Genomic DNA, 16,146 nt, shown 5'->3' with positions numbered 1-16,146 from the left:
CTTAAGTCACGTGTGTGAGTAGGTAGCCTCTGAATGTTGCTGCAGTCCAGAGGGCCAGCATTCACTGGAGGGGTCAAGTGCACAGGCGCCTAGCACCGATCGGGCACGATCGGGCGTTGCCTTCACGGCGTTGCCGTGTCCTGCTGGGGAGCACCCCACCCAAGACGCTCTTGTTAAGCGGGGTGGCCTGTCGGCTCAGGAGGGCCATGGGCCCTGGGGGCCGACAGGCCAGTGGGCGCACTGCACCAGGCCTGCTCGCTATCCGACTGGGCCTGCAGGCTGGGGGCCAGGCCGGAATGTATGCAAATCTCGGGCGGAGCAGGGCCTGATGGGAGAAAGGACCTGTGCTGCAATGTGCCTCTTCTGCTGAGCTCTGCCTGCCGGAGCTTCCCCCTGAACGTGGGACAGGCAGCTCTGCAGGCGCTCGGGGCTTCCGGGAGGGCTGGGGCTGGGTCAGGGCCTGCCTTCTCACCCTCGCTTAGCGGGGATTCCAGAACAGGCCCAACCCCTGCCCTCTTGCTCGCAACTCATACTTACCTGGCAGGGGAGCATCTGTGATCAACAAGGCAGATCTCCCAGGGTGAGGCTCATCCATTGCACATCGGATTTGCTGACCCCTGCGATGTCCCCAAATGCGGGATACTCGACTGCATTATTTCTGGTAGTGGGGGACTGCGTTCGCGCTATCCCCTGATTTATTGGTCAAAGAAAGAAAAAGTTTAGTGTGCAGAGTCAGCTTGTTTACACACGGAGCCCCTGGTCTTGCAGCAGAGTTTCTTAAGTCACGTGTGTGAGTAGGTAGCCTCTGAATGTTGCTGCAGTCCAGAGGGCCAGCATTCACTGGAGGGGTCAAGTGCACAGGCGCCTAGCACCGATCGGGCACGATCGGGCGTTGCCTTCACGGCGTTGCCGTGTCCTGCTGGGGAGCACCCCACCCAAGACGCTCTTGTTAAGCGGGGTGGCCTGTCGGCTCAGGAGGGCCATGGGCCCTGGGGGCCGACAGGCCAGTGGGCGCACTGCACCAGGCCTGCTCGCTATCCGACTGGGCCTGCAGGCTGGGGGCCAGGCCGGAATGTATGCAAATCTCGGGCGGAGCAGGGCCTGATGGGAGAAAGGACCTGTGCTGCAATGTGCCTCTTCTGCTGAGCTCTGCCTGCCGGAGCTTCCCCCTGAACGTGGGACAGGCAGCTCTGCAGGCGCTCGGGGCTTCCGGGAGGGCTGGGGCTGGGTCAGGGCCTGCCTTCTCACCCTCGCTTAGCGGGGATTCCAGAACAGGCCCAACCCCTGCCCTCTTGCTCGCAACTCATACTTACCTGGCAGGGGAGCATCTGTGATCAACAAGGCAGATCTCCCAGGGTGAGGCTCATCCATTGCACATCGGATTTGCTGACCCCTGCGATGTCCCCAAATGCGGGATACTCGACTGCATTATTTCTGGTAGTGGGGGACTGCGTTCGCGCTATCCCCTGATTTATTGGTCAAAGAAAGAAAAAGTTTAGTGTGCAGAGTCAGCTTGTTTACACACGGAGCCCCTGGTCTTGCAGCAGAGTTTCTTAAGTCACGTGTGTGAGTAGGTAGCCTCTGAATGTTGCTGCAGTCCAGAGGGCCAGCATTCACTGGAGGGGTCAAGTGCACAGGCGCCTAGCACCGATCGGGCACGATCGGGCGTTGCCTTCACGGCGTTGCCGTGTCCTGCTGGGGAGCACCCCACCCAAGACGCTCTTGTTAAGCGGGGTGGCCTGTCGGCTCAGGAGGGCCATGGGCCCTGGGGGCCGACAGGCCAGTGGGCGCACTGCACCAGGCCTGCTCGCTATCCGACTGGGCCTGCAGGCTGGGGGCCAGGCCGGAATGTATGCAAATCTCGGGCGGAGCAGGGCCTGATGGGAGAAAGGACCTGTGCTGCAATGTGCCTCTTCTGCTGAGCTCTGCCTGCCGGAGCTTCCCCCTGAACGTGGGACAGGCAGCTCTGCAGGCGCTCGGGGCTTCCGGGAGGGCTGGGGCTGGGTCAGGGCCTGCCTTCTCACCCTCGCTTAGCGGGGATTCCAGAACAGGCCCAACCCCTGCCCTCTTGCTCGCAACTCATACTTACCTGGCAGGGGAGCATCTGTGATCAACAAGGCAGATCTCCCAGGGTGAGGCTCATCCATTGCACATCGGATTTGCTGACCCCTGCGATGTCCCCAAATGCGGGATACTCGACTGCATTATTTCTGGTAGTGGGGGACTGCGTTCGCGCTATCCCCTGATTTATTGGTCAAAGAAAGAAAAAGTTTAGTGTGCAGAGTCAGCTTGTTTACACACGGAGCCCCTGGTCTTGCAGCAGAGTTTCTTAAGTCACGTGTGTGAGTAGGTAGCCTCTGAATGTTGCTGCAGTCCAGAGGGCCAGCATTCACTGGAGGGGTCAAGTGCACAGGCGCCTAGCACCGATCGGGCACGATCGGGCGTTGCCTTCACGGCGTTGCCGTGTCCTGCTGGGGAGCACCCCACCCAAGACGCTCTTGTTAAGCGGGGTGGCCTGTCGGCTCAGGAGGGCCATGGGCCCTGTGGGCCGACAGGCCAGTGGGCGCACTGCACCAGGCCTGCTCGCTATCCGACTGGGCCTGCAGGCTGGGGGCCAGGCCGGAATGTATGCAAATCTCGGGCGGAGCAGGGCCTGATGGGAGAAAGGACCTGTGCTGCAATGTGCCTCTTCTGCTGAGCTCTGCCTGCCGGAGCTTCCCCCTGAACGTGGGACAGGCAGCTCTGCAGGCGCTCGGGGCTTCCGGGAGGGCTGGGGCTGGGTCAGGGCCTGCCTTCTCACCCTCGCTTAGCGGGGATTCCAGAACAGGCCCAACCCCTGCCCTCTTGCTCGCAACTCATACTTACCTGGCAGGGGAGCATCTGTGATCAACAAGGCAGATCTCCCAGGGTGAGGCTCATCCATTGCACATCGGATTTGCTGACCCCTGCGATGTCCCCAAATGCGGGATACTCGACTGCATTATTTCTGGTAGTGGGGGACTGCGTTCGCGCTATCCCCTGATTTATTGGTCAAAGAAAGAAAAAGTTTAGTGTGCAGAGTCAGCTTGTTTACACACGGAGCCCCTGGTCTTGCAGCAGAGTTTCTTAAGTCACGTGTGTGAGTAGGTAGCCTCTGAATGTTGCTGCAGTCCAGAGGGCCAGCATTCACTGGAGGGGTCAAGTGCACAGGCGCCTAGCACCGATCGGGCACGATCGGGCGTTGCCTTCACGGCGTTGCCGTGTCCTGCTGGGGAGCACCCCACCCAAGACGCTCTTGTTAAGCGGGGTGGCCTGTCGGCTCAGGAGGGCCATGGGCCCTGGGGGCCGACAGGCCAGTGGGCGCACTGCACCAGGCCTGCTCGCTATCCGACTGGGCCTGCAGGCTGGGGGCCAGGCCGGAATGTATGCAAATCTCGGGCGGAGCAGGGCCTGATGGGAGAAAGGACCTGTGCTGCAATGTGCCTCTTCTGCTGAGCTCTGCCTGCCGGAGCTTCCCCCTGAACGTGGGACAGGCAGCTCTGCAGGCGCTCGGGGCTTCCGGGAGGGCTGGGGCTGGGTCAGGGCCTGCCTTCTCACCCTCGCTTAGCGGGGATTCCAGAACAGGCCCAACCCCTGCCCTCTTGCTCGCAACTCATACTTACCTGGCAGGGGAGCATCTGTGATCAACAAGGCAGATCTCCCAGGGTGAGGCTCATCCATTGCACATCGGATTTGCTGACCCCTGCGATGTCCCCAAATGCGGGATACTCGACTGCATTATTTCTGGTAGTGGGGGACTGCGTTCGCGCTATCCCCTGATTTATTGGTCAAAGAAAGAAAAAGTTTAGTGTGCAGAGTCAGCTTGTTTACACACGGAGCCCCTGGTCTTGCAGCAGAGTTTCTTAAGTCACGTGTGTGAGTAGGTAGCCTCTGAATGTTGCTGCAGTCCAGAGGGCCAGCATTCACTGGAGGGGTCAAGTGCACAGGCGCCTAGCACCGATCGGGCACGATCGGGCGTTGCCTTCACGGCGTTGCCGTGTCCTGCTGGGGAGCACCCCACCCAAGACGCTCTTGTTAAGCGGGGTGGCCTGTCGGCTCAGGAGGGCCATGGGCCCTGGGGGCCGACAGGCCAGTGGGCGCACTGCACCAGGCCTGCTCGCTATCCGACTGGGCCTGCAGGCTGGCGGCCAGGCCGGAATTTATGCAAATCTCGTGCGGAGCAGGGCCTGATGGGAGAAAGGACCTGTGCTGCAATGTGCCTCTTCTGCTGAGCTCTGCCTGCCGGAGCTTCCCCCTGAACGTGGGACAGGCAGCTCTGCAGGCGCTCGGGGCTTCCGGGAGGGCTAGGGCTGGGTCAGGGCCTGCCTTCTCACCCTCGCTTAGCGGGGATTCCAGAACAGGCCCAACCCCTGCCCTCTTGCTCGCAACTCATACTTACCTGGCAGGGGAGCATCTGTGATCAACAAGGCAGATCTCCCAGGGTGAGGCTCATCCATTGCACATCGGATTTGCTGACCCCTGCGATGTCCCCAAATGCGGGATACTCGACTGCATTATTTCTGGTAGTGGGGGACTGCGTTCGCGCTATCCCCTGATTTATTGGTCAAAGAAAGAAAAAGTTTAGTGTGCAGAGTCAGCTTGTTTACACACGGAGCCCCTGGTCTTGCAGCAGAGTTTCTTAAGTCACGTGTGTGAGTAGGTAGCCTCTGAATGTTGCTGCAGTCCAGAGGGCCAGCATTCACTGGAGGGGTCAAGTGCACAGGCGCCTAGCACCGATCGGGCACGATCGGGCGTTGCCTTCACGGCGTTGCCGTGTCCTGCTGGGGAGCACCCCACCCAAGACGCTCTTGTTAAGCGGGGTGGCCTGTCGGCTCAGGAGGGCCATGGGCCCTGGGGGCCGACAGGCCAGTGGGCGCACTGCACCAGGCCTGCTCGCTATCCGACTGGGCCTGCAGGCTGGGGGCCAGGCCGGAATGTATGCAAATCTCGGGCGGAGCAGGGCCTGATGGGAGAAAGGACCTGTGCTGCAATGTGCCTCTTCTGCTGAGCTCTGCCTGCCGGAGCTTCCCCCTGAACGTGGGACAGGCAGCTCTGCAGGCGCTCGGGGCTTCCGGGAGGGCTGGGGCTGGGTCAGGGCCTGCCTTCTCACCCTCGCTTAGCGGGGATTCCAGAACAGGCCCAACCCCTGCCCTCTTGCTCGCAACTCATACTTACCTGGCAGGGGAGCATCTGTGATCAACAAGGCAGATCTCCCAGGGTGAGGCTCATCCATTGCACATCGGATTTGCTGACCCCTGCGATGTCCCCAAATGCGGGATACTCGACTGCATTATTTCTGGTAGTGGGGGACTGCGTTCGCGCTATCCCCTGATTTATTGGTCAAAGAAAGAAAAAGTTTAGTGTGCAGAGTCAGCTTGTTTACACACGGAGCCCCTGGTCTTGCAGCAGAGTTTCTTAAGTCACGTGTGTGAGTAGGTAGCCTCTGAATGTTGCTGCAGTCCAGAGGGCCAGCATTCACTGGAGGGGTCAAGTGCACAGGCGCCTAGCACCGATCGGGCACGATCGGGCGTTGCCTTCACGGCGTTGCCGTGTCCTGCTGGGGAGCACCCCACCCAAGACGCTCTTGTTAAGCGGGGTGGCCTGTCGGCTCAGGAGGGCCATGGGCCCTGGGGGCCGACAGGCCAGTGGGCGCACTGCACCAGGCCTGCTCGCTATCCGACTGGGCCTGCAGGCTGGCGGCCAGGCCGGAATTTATGCAAATCTCGTGCGGAGCAGGGCCTGATGGGAGAAAGGACCTGTGCTGCAATGTGCCTCTTCTGCTGAGCTCTGCCTGCCGGAGCTTCCCCCTGAACGTGGGACAGGCAGCTCTGCAGGCGCTCGGGGCTTCCGGGAGGGCTAGGGCTGGGTCAGGGCCTGCCTTCTCACCCTCGCTTAGCGGGGATTCCAGAACAGGCCCAACCCCTGCCCTCTTGCTCGCAACTCATACTTACCTGGCAGGGGAGCATCTGTGATCAACAAGGCAGATCTCCCAGGGTGAGGCTCATCCATTGCACATCGGATTTGCTGACCCCTGCGATGTCCCCAAATGCGGGATACTCGACTGCATTATTTCTGGTAGTGGGGGACTGCGTTCGCGCTATCCCCTGATTTATTGGTCAAAGAAAGAAAAAGTTTAGTGTGCAGAGTCAGCTTGTTTACACACGGAGCCCCTGGTCTTGCAGCAGAGTTTCTTAAGTCACGTGTGTGAGTAGGTAGCCTCTGAATGTTGCTGCAGTCCAGAGGGCCAGCATTCACTGGAGGGGTCAAGTGCACAGGCGCCTAACCCCAGACTTGTGCGCCCCATGATATCAGGGGCCCCAGTAGTTCTTGAAGCCGCCCTGCCCCGCCCCGCCCGGGCTCTGTTATCACGGCCAGGCCCTCCAACCTTAAGAAGTCCCATCCAGCTCCTGGGGATTGGGGGGGGGGGGGTTCACTGGCTACCAGCTGCCGCCGGCCCCGTCCGAGCACCGATCGGGCACGATCGGGCGTTGCCTTCACGGCGTTGCCGTGTCCTGCTGGGGAGCACCCCACCCAAGACGCTCTTGTTAAGCGGGGTGGCCTGTCGGCTCAGGAGGGCCATGGGCCCTGGGGGCCGACAGGCCAGTGGGCGCACTGCACCAGGCCTGCTCGCTATCCGACTGGGCCTGCAGGCTGGGGGCCAGGCCGGAATGTATGCAAATCTCGGGCGGAGCAGGGCCTGATGGGAGAAAGGACCTGTGCTGCAATGTGCCTCTTCTGCTGAGCTCTGCCTGCCGGAGCTTCCCCCTGAACGTGGGACAGGCAGCTCTGCAGGCGCTCGGGGCTTCCGGGAGGGCTGGGGCTGGGTCAGGGCCTGCCTTCTCACCCTCGCTTAGCGGGGATTCCAGAACAGGCCCAACCCCTGCCCTCTTGCTCGCAACTCATACTTACCTGGCAGGGGAGCATCTGTGATCAACAAGGCAGATCTCCCAGGGTGAGGCTCATCCATTGCACATCGGATTTGCTGACCCCTGCGATGTCCCCAAATGCGGGATACTCGACTGCATTATTTCTGGTAGTGGGGGACTGCGTTCGCGCTATCCCCTGATTTATTGGTCAAAGAAAGAAAAAGTTTAGTGTGCAGAGTCAGCTTGTTTACACACGGAGCCCCTGGTCTTGCAGCAGAGTTTCTTAAGTCACGTGTGTGAGTAGGTAGCCTCTGAATGTTGCTGCAGTCCAGAGGGCCAGCATTCACTGGAGGGGTCAAGTGCACAGGCGCCTAACCCCAGACTTGTGCGCCCCATGATATCAGGGGCCCCAGTAGTTCTTGAAGCCGCCCTGCCCCGCCCCGCCCGGGCTCTGTTATCACGGCCAGGCCCTCCAACCTTAAGAAGTCCCATCCAGCTCCTGGGGATTGGGGGGGGGGGGGGGTTCACTGGCTACCAGCTGCCGCCGGCCCCGTCCGAGCACCGATCGGGCACGATCGGGCGTTGCCTTCACGGCGTTGCCGTGTCCTGCTGGGGAGCACCCCACCCAAGACGCTCTTGTTAAGCGGGGTGGCCTGTCGGCTCAGGAGGGCCATGGGCCCTGGGGGCCGACAGGCCAGTGGGCGCACTGCACCAGGCCTGCTCGCTATCCGACTGGGCCTGCAGGCTGGGGGCCAGGCCGGAATGTATGCAAATCTCGGGCGGAGCAGGGCCTGATGGGAGAAAGGACCTGTGCTGCAATGTGCCTCTTCTGCTGAGCTCTGCCTGCCGGAGCTTCCCCCTGAACGTGGGACAGGCAGCTCTGCAGGCGCTCGGGGCTTCCGGGAGGGCTGGGGCTGGGTCAGGGCCTGCCTTCTCACCCTCGCTTAGCGGGGATTCCAGAACAGGCCCAACCCCTGCCCTCTTGCTCGCAACTCATACTTACCTGGCAGGGGAGCATCTGTGATCAACAAGGCAGATCTCCCAGGGTGAGGCTCATCCATTGCACATCGGATTTGCTGACCCCTGCGATGTCCCCAAATGCGGGATACTCGACTGCATTATTTCTGGTAGTGGGGGACTGCGTTCGCGCTATCCCCTGATTTATTGGTCAAAGAAAGAAAAAGTTTAGTGTGCAGAGTCAGCTTGTTTACACACGGAGCCCCTGGTCTTGCAGCAGAGTTTCTTAAGTCACGTGTGTGAGTAGGTAGCCTCTGAATGTTGCTGCAGTCCAGAGGGCCAGCATTCACTGGAGGGGTCAAGTGCACAGGCGCCTAGCACCGATCGGGCACGATCGGGCGTTGCCTTCACGGCGTTGCCGTGTCCTGCTGGGGAGCACCCCACCCAAGACGCTCTTGTTAAGCGGGGTGGCCTGTCGGCTCAGGAGGGCCATGGGCCCTGGGGGCCGACAGGCCAGTGGGCGCACTGCACCAGGCCTGCTCGCTATCCGACTGGGCCTGCAGGCTGGGGGCCAGGCCGGAATGTATGCAAATCTCGGGCGGAGCAGGGCCTGATGGGAGAAAGGACCTGTGCTGCAATGTGCCTCTTCTGCTGAGCTCTGCCTGCCGGAGCTTCCCCCTGAACGTGGGACAGGCAGCTCTGCAGGCGCTCGGGGCTTCCGGGAGGGCTGGGGCTGGGTCAGGGCCTGCCTTCTCACCCTCGCTTAGCGGGGATTCCAGAACAGGCCCAACCCCTGCCCTCTTGCTCGCAACTCATACTTACCTGGCAGGGGAGCATCTGTGATCAACAAGGCAGATCTCCCAGGGTGAGGCTCATCCATTGCACATCGGATTTGCTGACCCCTGCGATGTCCCCAAATGCGGGATACTCGACTGCATTATTTCTGGTAGTGGGGGACTGCGTTCGCGCTATCCCCTGATTTATTGGTCAAAGAAAGAAAAAGTTTAGTGTGCAGAGTCAGCTTGTTTACACACGGAGCCCCTGGTCTTGCAGCAGAGTTTCTTAAGTCACGTGTGTGAGTAGGTAGCCTCTGAATGTTGCTGCAGTCCAGAGGGCCAGCATTCACTGGAGGGGTCAAGTGCACAGGCGCCTAGCACCGATCGGGCACGATCGGGCGTTGCCTTCACGGCGTTGCCGTGTCCTGCTGGGGAGCACCCCACCCAAGACGCTCTTGTTAAGCGGGGTGGCCTGTCGGCTCAGGAGGGCCATGGGCCCTGGGGGCCGACAGGCCAGTGGGCGCACTGCACCAGGCCTGCTCGCTATCCGACTGGGCCTGCAGGCTGGCGGCCAGGCCGGAATTTATGCAAATCTCGTGCGGAGCAGGGCCTGATGGGAGAAAGGACCTGTGCTGCAATGTGCCTCTTCTGCTGAGCTCTGCCTGCCGGAGCTTCCCCCTGAACGTGGGACAGGCAGCTCTGCAGGCGCTCGGGGCTTCCGGGAGGGCTAGGGCTGGGTCAGGGCCTGCCTTCTCACCCTCGCTTAGCGGGGATTCCAGAACAGGCCCAACCCCTGCCCTCTTGCTCGCAACTCATACTTACCTGGCAGGGGAGCATCTGTGATCAACAAGGCAGATCTCCCAGGGTGAGGCTCATCCATTGCACATCGGATTTGCTGACCCCTGCGATGTCCCCAAATGCGGGATACTCGACTGCATTATTTCTGGTAGTGGGGGACTGCGTTCGCGCTATCCCCTGATTTATTGGTCAAAGAAAGAAAAAGTTTAGTGTGCAGAGTCAGCTTGTTTACACACGGAGCCCCTGGTCTTGCAGCAGAGTTTCTTAAGTCACGTGTGTGAGTAGGTAGCCTCTGAATGTTGCTGCAGTCCAGAGGGCCAGCATTCACTGGAGGGGTCAAGTGCACAGGCGCCTAGCACCGATCGGGCACGATCGGGCGTTGCCTTCACGGCGTTGCCGTGTCCTGCTGGGGAGCACCCCACCCAAGACGCTCTTGTTAAGCGGGGTGGCCTGTCGGCTCAGGAGGGCCATGGGCCCTGGGGGCCGACAGGCCAGTGGGCGCACTGCACCAGGCCTGCTCGCTATCCGACTGGGCCTGCAGGCTGGGGGCCAGGCCGGAATGTATGCAAATCTCGGGCGGAGCAGGGCCTGATGGGAGAAAGGACCTGTGCTGCAATGTGCCTCTTCTGCTGAGCTCTGCCTGCCGGAGCTTCCCCCTGAACGTGGGACAGGCAGCTCTGCAGGCGCTCGGGGCTTCCGGGAGGGCTGGGGCTGGGTCAGGGCCTGCCTTCTCACCCTCGCTTAGCGGGGATTCCAGAACAGGCCCAACCCCTGCCCTCTTGCTCGCAACTCATACTTACCTGGCAGGGGAGCATCTGTGATCAACAAGGCAGATCTCCCAGGGTGAGGCTCATCCATTGCACATCGGATTTGCTGACCCCTGCGATGTCCCCAAATGCGGGATACTCGACTGCATTATTTCTGGTAGTGGGGGACTGCGTTCGCGCTATCCCCTGATTTATTGGTCAAAGAAAGAAAAAGTTTAGTGTGCAGAGTCAGCTTGTTTACACACGGAGCCCCTGGTCTTGCAGCAGAGTTTCTTAAGTCACGTGTGTGAGTAGGTAGCCTCTGAATGTTGCTGCAGTCCAGAGGGCCAGCATTCACTGGAGGGGTCAAGTGCACAGGCGCCTAGCACCGATCGGGCACGATCGGGCGTTGCCTTCACGGCGTTGCCGTGTCCTGCTGGGGAGCACCCCACCCAAGACGCTCTTGTTAAGCGGGGTGGCCTGTCGGCTCAGGAGGGCCATGGGCCCTGGGGGCCGACAGGCCAGTGGGCGCACTGCACCAGGCCTGCTCGCTATCCGACTGGGCCTGCAGGCTGGGGGCCAGGCCGGAATGTATGCAAATCTCGGGCGGAGCAGGGCCTGATGGGAGAAAGGACCTGTGCTGCAATGTGCCTCTTCTGCTGAGCTCTGCCTGCCGGAGCTTCCCCCTGAACGTGGGACAGGCAGCTCTGCAGGCGCTCGGGGCTTCCGGGAGGGCTGGGGCTGGGTCAGGGCCTGCCTTCTCACCCTCGCTTAGCGGGGATTCCAGAACAGGCCCAACCCCTGCCCTCTTGCTCGCAACTCATACTTACCTGGCAGGGGAGCATCTGTGATCAACAAGGCAGATCTCCCAGGGTGAGGCTCATCCATTGCACATCGGATTTGCTGACCCCTGCGATGTCCCCAAATGCGGGATACTCGACTGCATTATTTCTGGTAGTGGGGGACTGCGTTCGCGCTATCCCCTGATTTATTGGTCAAAGAAAGAAAAAGTTTAGTGTGCAGAGTCAGCTTGTTTACACACGGAGCCCCTGGTCTTGCAGCAGAGTTTCTTAAGTCACGTGTGTGAGTAGGTAGCCTCTGAATGTTGCTGCAGTCCAGAGGGCCAGCATTCACTGGAGGGGTCAAGTGCACAGGCGCCTAGCACCGATCGGGCACGATCGGGCGTTGCCTTCACGGCGTTGCCGTGTCCTGCTGGGGAGCACCCCACCCAAGACGCTCTTGTTAAGCGGGGTGGCCTGTCGGCTCAGGAGGGCCATGGGCCCTGGGGGCCGACAGGCCAGTGGGCGCACTGCACCAGGCCTGCTCGCTATCCGACTGGGCCTGCAGGCTGGGGGCCAGGCCGGAATGTATGCAAATCTCGGGCGGAGCAGGGCCTGATGGGAGAAAGGACCTGTGCTGCAATGTGCCTCTTCTGCTGAGCTCTGCCTGCCGGAGCTTCCCCCTGAACGTGGGACAGGCAGCTCTGCAGGCGCTCGGGGCTTCCGGGAGGGCTGGGGCTGGGTCAGGGCCTGCCTTCTCACCCTCGCTTAGCGGGGATTCCAGAACAGGCCCAACCCCTGCCCTCTTGCTCGCAACTCATACTTACCTGGCAGGGGAGCATCTGTGATCAACAAGGCAGATCTCCCAGGGTGAGGCTCATCCATTGCACATCGGATTTGCTGACCCCTGCGATGTCCCCAAATGCGGGATACTCGACTGCATTATTTCTGGTAGTGGGGGACTGCGTTCGCGCTATCCCCTGATTTATTGGTCAAAGAAAGAAAAAGTTTAGTGTGCAGAGTCAGCTTGTTTACACACGGAGCCCCTGGTCTTGCAGCAGAGTTTCTTAAGTCACGTGTGTGAGTAGGTAGCCTCTGAATGTTGCTGCAGTCCAGAGGGCCAGCATTCACTGGAGGGGTCAAGTGCACAGGCGCCTAACCCCAGACTTGTGCGCCCCATGATATCAGGGGCCCCAGTAGTTCTTGAAGCCGCCCTGCCCCGCCCCGCCCGGGCTCTGTTATCACGGCCAGGCCCTCCAACCTTAAGAAGTCCCATCCAGCTCCTGGGGATTGGGGGGGGGGGGGGGTTCACTGGCTACCAGCTGCCGCCGGCCCCGTCCGAGCACCGATCGGGCACGATCGGGCGTTGCCTTCACGGCGTTGCCGTGTCCTGCTGGGGAGCACCCCACCCAAGACGCTCTTGTTAAGCGGGGTGGCCTGTCGGCTCAGGAGGGCCATGGGCCCTGGGGGCCGACAGGCCAGTGGGCGCACTGCACCAGGCCTGCTCGCTATCCGACTGGGCCTGCAGGCTGGGGGCCAGGCCGGAATGTATGCAAATCTCGGGCGGAGCAGGGCCTGATGGGAGAAAGGACCTGTGCTGCAATGTGCCTCTTCTGCTGAGCTCTGCCTGCCGGAGCTTCCCCCTGAACGTGGGACAGGCAGCTCTGCAGGCGCTCGGGGCTTCCGGGAGGGCTGGGGCTGGGTCAGGGCCTGCCTTCTCACCCTCGCTTAGCGGGGATTCCAGAACAGGCCCAACCCCTGCCCTCTTGCTCGCAACTCATACTTACCTGGCAGGGGAGCATCTGTGATCAACAAGGCAGATCTCCCAGGGTGAGGCTCATCCATTGCACATCGGATTTGCTGACCCCTGCGATGTCCCCAAATGCGGGATACTCGACTGCATTATTTCTGGTAGTGGGGGACTGCGTTCGCGCTATCCCCTGATTTATTGGTCAAAGAAAGAAAAAGTTTAGTGTGCAGAGTCAGCTTGTTTACACACGGAGCCCCTGGTCTTGCAGCAGAGTTTCTTAAGTCACGTGTGTGAGTAGGTAGCCTCTGAATGTTGCTGCAGTCCAGAGGGCCAGCATTCACTGGAGGGGTCAAGTGCACAGGCGCCTAGCACCGATCGGGCACGATCGGGCGTTGCCTTCACGGCGTTGCCGTGTCCTGCTGGGGAGCACCCCACCCAAGACGCTCTTGTTAAGCGGGGTGGCCTGTCGGCTCAGGAGGGCCATGGGCCCTGGGGGCCGACAGGCCAGTGGGCGCACTGCACCAGGCCTGCTCGCTATCCGACTGGGCCTGCAGGCTGGGGGCCAGGCCGGAATGTATGCAAATCTCGGGCGGAGCAGGGCCTGATGGGAGAAAGGACCTGTGCTGCAATGTGCCTCTTCTGCTGAGCTCTGCCTGCCGGAGCTTCCCCCTGAACGTGGGACAGGCAGCTCTGCAGGCGCTCGGGGCTTCCGGGAGGGCTGGGGCTGGGTCAGGGCCTGCCTTCTCACCCTCGCTTAGCGGGGATTCCAGAACAGGCCCAACCCCTGCCCTCTTGCTCGCAACTCATACTTACCTGGCAGGGGAGCATCTGTGATCAACAAGGCAGATCTCCCAGGGTGAGGCTCATCCATTGCACATCGGATTTGCTGACCCCTGCGATGTCCCCAAATGCGGGATACTCGACTGCATTATTTCTGGTAGTGGGGGACTGCGTTCGCGCTATCCCCTGATTTATTGGTCAAAGAAAGAAAAAGTTTAGTGTGCAGAGTCAGCTTGTTTACACACGGAGCCCCTGGTCTTGCAGCAGAGTTTCTTAAGTCACGTGTGTGAGTAGGTAGCCTCTGAATGTTGCTGCAGTCCAGAGGGCCAGCATTCACTGGAGGGGTCAAGTGCACAGGCGCCTAGCACCGATCGGGCACGATCGGGCGTTGCCTTCACGGCGTTGCCGTGTCCTGCTGGGGAGCACCCCACCCAAGACGCTCTTGTTAAGCGGGGTGGCCTGTCGGCTCAGGAGGGCCATGGGCCCTGGGGGCCGACAGGCCAGTGGGCGCACTGCACCAGGCCTGCTCGCTATCCGACTGGGCCTGCAGGCTGGCGGCCAGGCCGGAATTTATGCAAATCTCGTGCGGAGCAGGGCCTGATGGGAGAAAGGACCTGTGCTGCAATGTGCCTCTTCTGCTGAGCTCTGCCTGCCGGAGCTTCCCCCTGAACGTGGGACAGGCAGCTCTGCAGGCGCTCGGGGCTTCCGGGAGGGCTAGGGCTGGGTCAGGGCCTGCCTTCTCACCCTCGCTTAGCGGGGATTCCAGAACAGGCCCAACCCCTGCCCTCTTGCTCGCAACTCATACTTACCTGGCAGGGGAGCATCTGTGATCAACAAGGCAGATCTCCCAGGGTGAGGCTCATCCATTGCACATCGGATTTGCTGACCCCTGCGATGTCCCCAAATGCGGGATACTCGACTGCATTATTTCTGGTAGTGGGGGACTGCGTTCGCGCTATCCCCTGATTTATTGGTCAAAGAAAGAAAAAGTTTAGTGTGCAGAGTCAGCTTGTTTACACACGGAGCCCCTGGTCTTGCAGCAGAGTTTCTTAAGTCACGTGTGTGAGTAGGTAGCCTCTGAATGTTGCTGCAGTCCAGAGGGCCAGCATTCACTGGAGGGGTCAAGTGCACAGGCGCCTAACCCCAGACTTGTGCGCCCCATGATATCAGGGGCCCCAGTAGTTCTTGAAGCCGCCCTGCCCCGCCCCGCCCGGGCTCTGTTATCACGGCCAGGCCCTCCAACCTTAAGAAGTCCCATCCAGCTCCTGGGGATTGGGGGGGGGGGGGTTCACTGGCTACCAGCTGCCGCCGGCCCCGTCCGAGCACCGATCGGGCACGATCGGGCGTTGCCTTCACGGCGTTGCCGTGTCCTGCTGGGGAGCACCCCACCCAAGACGCTCTTGTTAAGCGGGGTGGCCTGTCGGCTCAGGAGGGCCATGGGCCCTGGGGGCCGACAGGCCAGTGGGCGCACTGCACCAGGCCTGCTCGCTATCCGACTGGGCCTGCAGGCTGGGGGCCAGGCCGGAATGTATGCAAATCTCGGGCGGAGCAGGGCCTGATGGGAGAAAGGACCTGTGCTGCAATGTGCCTCTTCTGCTGAGCTCTGCCTGCCGGAGCTTCCCCCTGAACGTGGGACAGGCAGCTCTGCAGGCGCTCGGGGCTTCCGGGAGGGCTGGGGCTGGGTCAGGGCCTGCCTTCTCACCCTCGCTTAGCGGGGATTCCAGAACAGGCCCAACCCCTGCCCTCTTGCTCGCAACTCATACTTACCTGGCAGGGGAGCATCTGTGATCAACAAGGCAGATCTCCCAGGGTGAGGCTCATCCATTGCACATCGGATTTGCTGACCCCTGCGATGTCCCCAAATGCGGGATACTCGACTGCATTATTTCTGGTAGTGGGGGACTGCGTTCGCGCTATCCCCTGATTTATTGGTCAAAGAAAGAAAAAGTTTAGTGTGCAGAGTCAGCTTGTTTACACACGGAGCCCCTGGTCTTGCAGCAGAGTTTCTTAAGTCACGTGTGTGAGTAGGTAGCCTCTGAATGTTGCTGCAGTCCAGAGGGCCAGCATTCACTGGAGGGGTCAAGTGCACAGGCGCCTAACCCCAGACTTGTGCGCCCCATGATATCAGGGGCCCCAGTAGTTCTTGAAGCCGCCCTGCCCCGCCCCGCCCGGGCTCTGTTATCACGGCCAGGCCCTCCAACCTTAAGAAGTCCCATCCAGCTCCTGGGGATTGGGGGGGGGGGGGGGTTCACTGGCTACCAGCTGCCGCCGGCCCCGTCCGAGCACCGATCGGGCACGATCGGGCGTTGCCTTCACGGCGTTGCCGTGTCCTGCTGGGGAGCACCCCACCCAAGACGCTCTTGTTAAGCGGGGTGGCCTGTCGGCTCAGGAGGGCCATGGGCCCTGGGGGCCGACAGGCCAGTGGGCGCACTGCACCAGGCCTGCTCGCTATCCGACTGGGCCTGCAGGCTGGGGGCCAGGCCGGAATGTATGCAAATCTCGGGCGGAGCAGGGCCTGATGGGAGAAAGGACCTGTGCTGCAATGTGCCTCTTCTGCTGAGCTCTGCCTGCCGGAGCTTCCCCCTGAACGTGGGACAGGCAGCTCTGCAGGCGCTCGGGGCTTCCGGGAGGGCTGGGGCTGGGTCAGGGCCTGCCTTCTCACCCTCGCTTAGCGGG

General features: G+C 61.2%; 19 non-coding genes across 19 annotated transcripts; all 19 read left to right on the top strand.

Moving 5' to 3' along the window:
• The first annotated feature begins 529 nt into the window (after nt 1-529).
• LOC138499428 (U1 spliceosomal RNA) lies at nt 530-693 on the top strand. The gene has a single exon (XR_011279428.1). It is a non-coding gene; the product is annotated as a U1 spliceosomal RNA (small nuclear RNA).
• Nucleotides 694-1,305: 612 nt separating this feature from the next.
• LOC138499427 (U1 spliceosomal RNA) lies at nt 1,306-1,469 on the top strand. Its single transcript, XR_011279427.1, has one exon. It is a non-coding gene; the product is annotated as a U1 spliceosomal RNA (small nuclear RNA).
• Nucleotides 1,470-2,081: 612 nt separating this feature from the next.
• Nucleotides 2,082-2,245, top strand: LOC138499426 (U1 spliceosomal RNA). Its single transcript, XR_011279426.1, has one exon. It is a non-coding gene; the product is annotated as a U1 spliceosomal RNA (small nuclear RNA).
• A 612-nt stretch (nt 2,246-2,857) lies between these two features.
• LOC138499424 (U1 spliceosomal RNA) lies at nt 2,858-3,021 on the top strand. The gene has a single exon (XR_011279425.1). It is a non-coding gene; the product is annotated as a U1 spliceosomal RNA (small nuclear RNA).
• A 612-nt stretch (nt 3,022-3,633) lies between these two features.
• Nucleotides 3,634-3,797, top strand: LOC138499423 (U1 spliceosomal RNA). Its single transcript, XR_011279424.1, has one exon. It is a non-coding gene; the product is annotated as a U1 spliceosomal RNA (small nuclear RNA).
• Nucleotides 3,798-4,409: 612 nt separating this feature from the next.
• Nucleotides 4,410-4,573, top strand: LOC138499422 (U1 spliceosomal RNA). Its single transcript, XR_011279423.1, has one exon. It is a non-coding gene; the product is annotated as a U1 spliceosomal RNA (small nuclear RNA).
• A 612-nt stretch (nt 4,574-5,185) lies between these two features.
• LOC138499421 (U1 spliceosomal RNA) lies at nt 5,186-5,349 on the top strand. The gene has a single exon (XR_011279422.1). It is a non-coding gene; the product is annotated as a U1 spliceosomal RNA (small nuclear RNA).
• Nucleotides 5,350-5,961: 612 nt separating this feature from the next.
• Nucleotides 5,962-6,125, top strand: LOC138499420 (U1 spliceosomal RNA). The gene has a single exon (XR_011279421.1). It is a non-coding gene; the product is annotated as a U1 spliceosomal RNA (small nuclear RNA).
• Nucleotides 6,126-6,919: 794 nt separating this feature from the next.
• Nucleotides 6,920-7,083, top strand: LOC138499418 (U1 spliceosomal RNA). The gene has a single exon (XR_011279420.1). It is a non-coding gene; the product is annotated as a U1 spliceosomal RNA (small nuclear RNA).
• A 796-nt stretch (nt 7,084-7,879) lies between these two features.
• On the top strand, nt 7,880-8,043 carry LOC138499417 (U1 spliceosomal RNA). The gene has a single exon (XR_011279419.1). It is a non-coding gene; the product is annotated as a U1 spliceosomal RNA (small nuclear RNA).
• A 612-nt stretch (nt 8,044-8,655) lies between these two features.
• LOC138499416 (U1 spliceosomal RNA) lies at nt 8,656-8,819 on the top strand. Its single transcript, XR_011279418.1, has one exon. It is a non-coding gene; the product is annotated as a U1 spliceosomal RNA (small nuclear RNA).
• Nucleotides 8,820-9,431: 612 nt separating this feature from the next.
• Nucleotides 9,432-9,595, top strand: LOC138499415 (U1 spliceosomal RNA). The gene has a single exon (XR_011279417.1). It is a non-coding gene; the product is annotated as a U1 spliceosomal RNA (small nuclear RNA).
• A 612-nt stretch (nt 9,596-10,207) lies between these two features.
• Nucleotides 10,208-10,371, top strand: LOC138499413 (U1 spliceosomal RNA). The gene has a single exon (XR_011279416.1). It is a non-coding gene; the product is annotated as a U1 spliceosomal RNA (small nuclear RNA).
• A 612-nt stretch (nt 10,372-10,983) lies between these two features.
• LOC138499412 (U1 spliceosomal RNA) lies at nt 10,984-11,147 on the top strand. Its single transcript, XR_011279415.1, has one exon. It is a non-coding gene; the product is annotated as a U1 spliceosomal RNA (small nuclear RNA).
• Nucleotides 11,148-11,759: 612 nt separating this feature from the next.
• LOC138499411 (U1 spliceosomal RNA) lies at nt 11,760-11,923 on the top strand. The gene has a single exon (XR_011279414.1). It is a non-coding gene; the product is annotated as a U1 spliceosomal RNA (small nuclear RNA).
• A 796-nt stretch (nt 11,924-12,719) lies between these two features.
• On the top strand, nt 12,720-12,883 carry LOC138499410 (U1 spliceosomal RNA). The gene has a single exon (XR_011279413.1). It is a non-coding gene; the product is annotated as a U1 spliceosomal RNA (small nuclear RNA).
• Nucleotides 12,884-13,495: 612 nt separating this feature from the next.
• LOC138499409 (U1 spliceosomal RNA) lies at nt 13,496-13,659 on the top strand. The gene has a single exon (XR_011279412.1). It is a non-coding gene; the product is annotated as a U1 spliceosomal RNA (small nuclear RNA).
• A 612-nt stretch (nt 13,660-14,271) lies between these two features.
• LOC138499408 (U1 spliceosomal RNA) lies at nt 14,272-14,435 on the top strand. The gene has a single exon (XR_011279411.1). It is a non-coding gene; the product is annotated as a U1 spliceosomal RNA (small nuclear RNA).
• A 794-nt stretch (nt 14,436-15,229) lies between these two features.
• Nucleotides 15,230-15,393, top strand: LOC138499406 (U1 spliceosomal RNA). The gene has a single exon (XR_011279410.1). It is a non-coding gene; the product is annotated as a U1 spliceosomal RNA (small nuclear RNA).
• The last annotated feature ends 753 nt before the right edge of the window (nt 15,394-16,146 follow it).

This window comes from Ambystoma mexicanum, chromosome 5q (assembly GCF_040938575.1).
Source record: "Ambystoma mexicanum isolate Mex_15411 chromosome 5q, UKY_AmexF1_1, whole genome shotgun sequence".
NCBI lineage: Eukaryota > Metazoa > Chordata > Amphibia > Caudata > Ambystomatidae > Ambystoma > Ambystoma mexicanum.
Note: the sequence above shows the minus strand (reverse complement) of the source record. Positions and strands in the feature narration are given on the sequence as shown.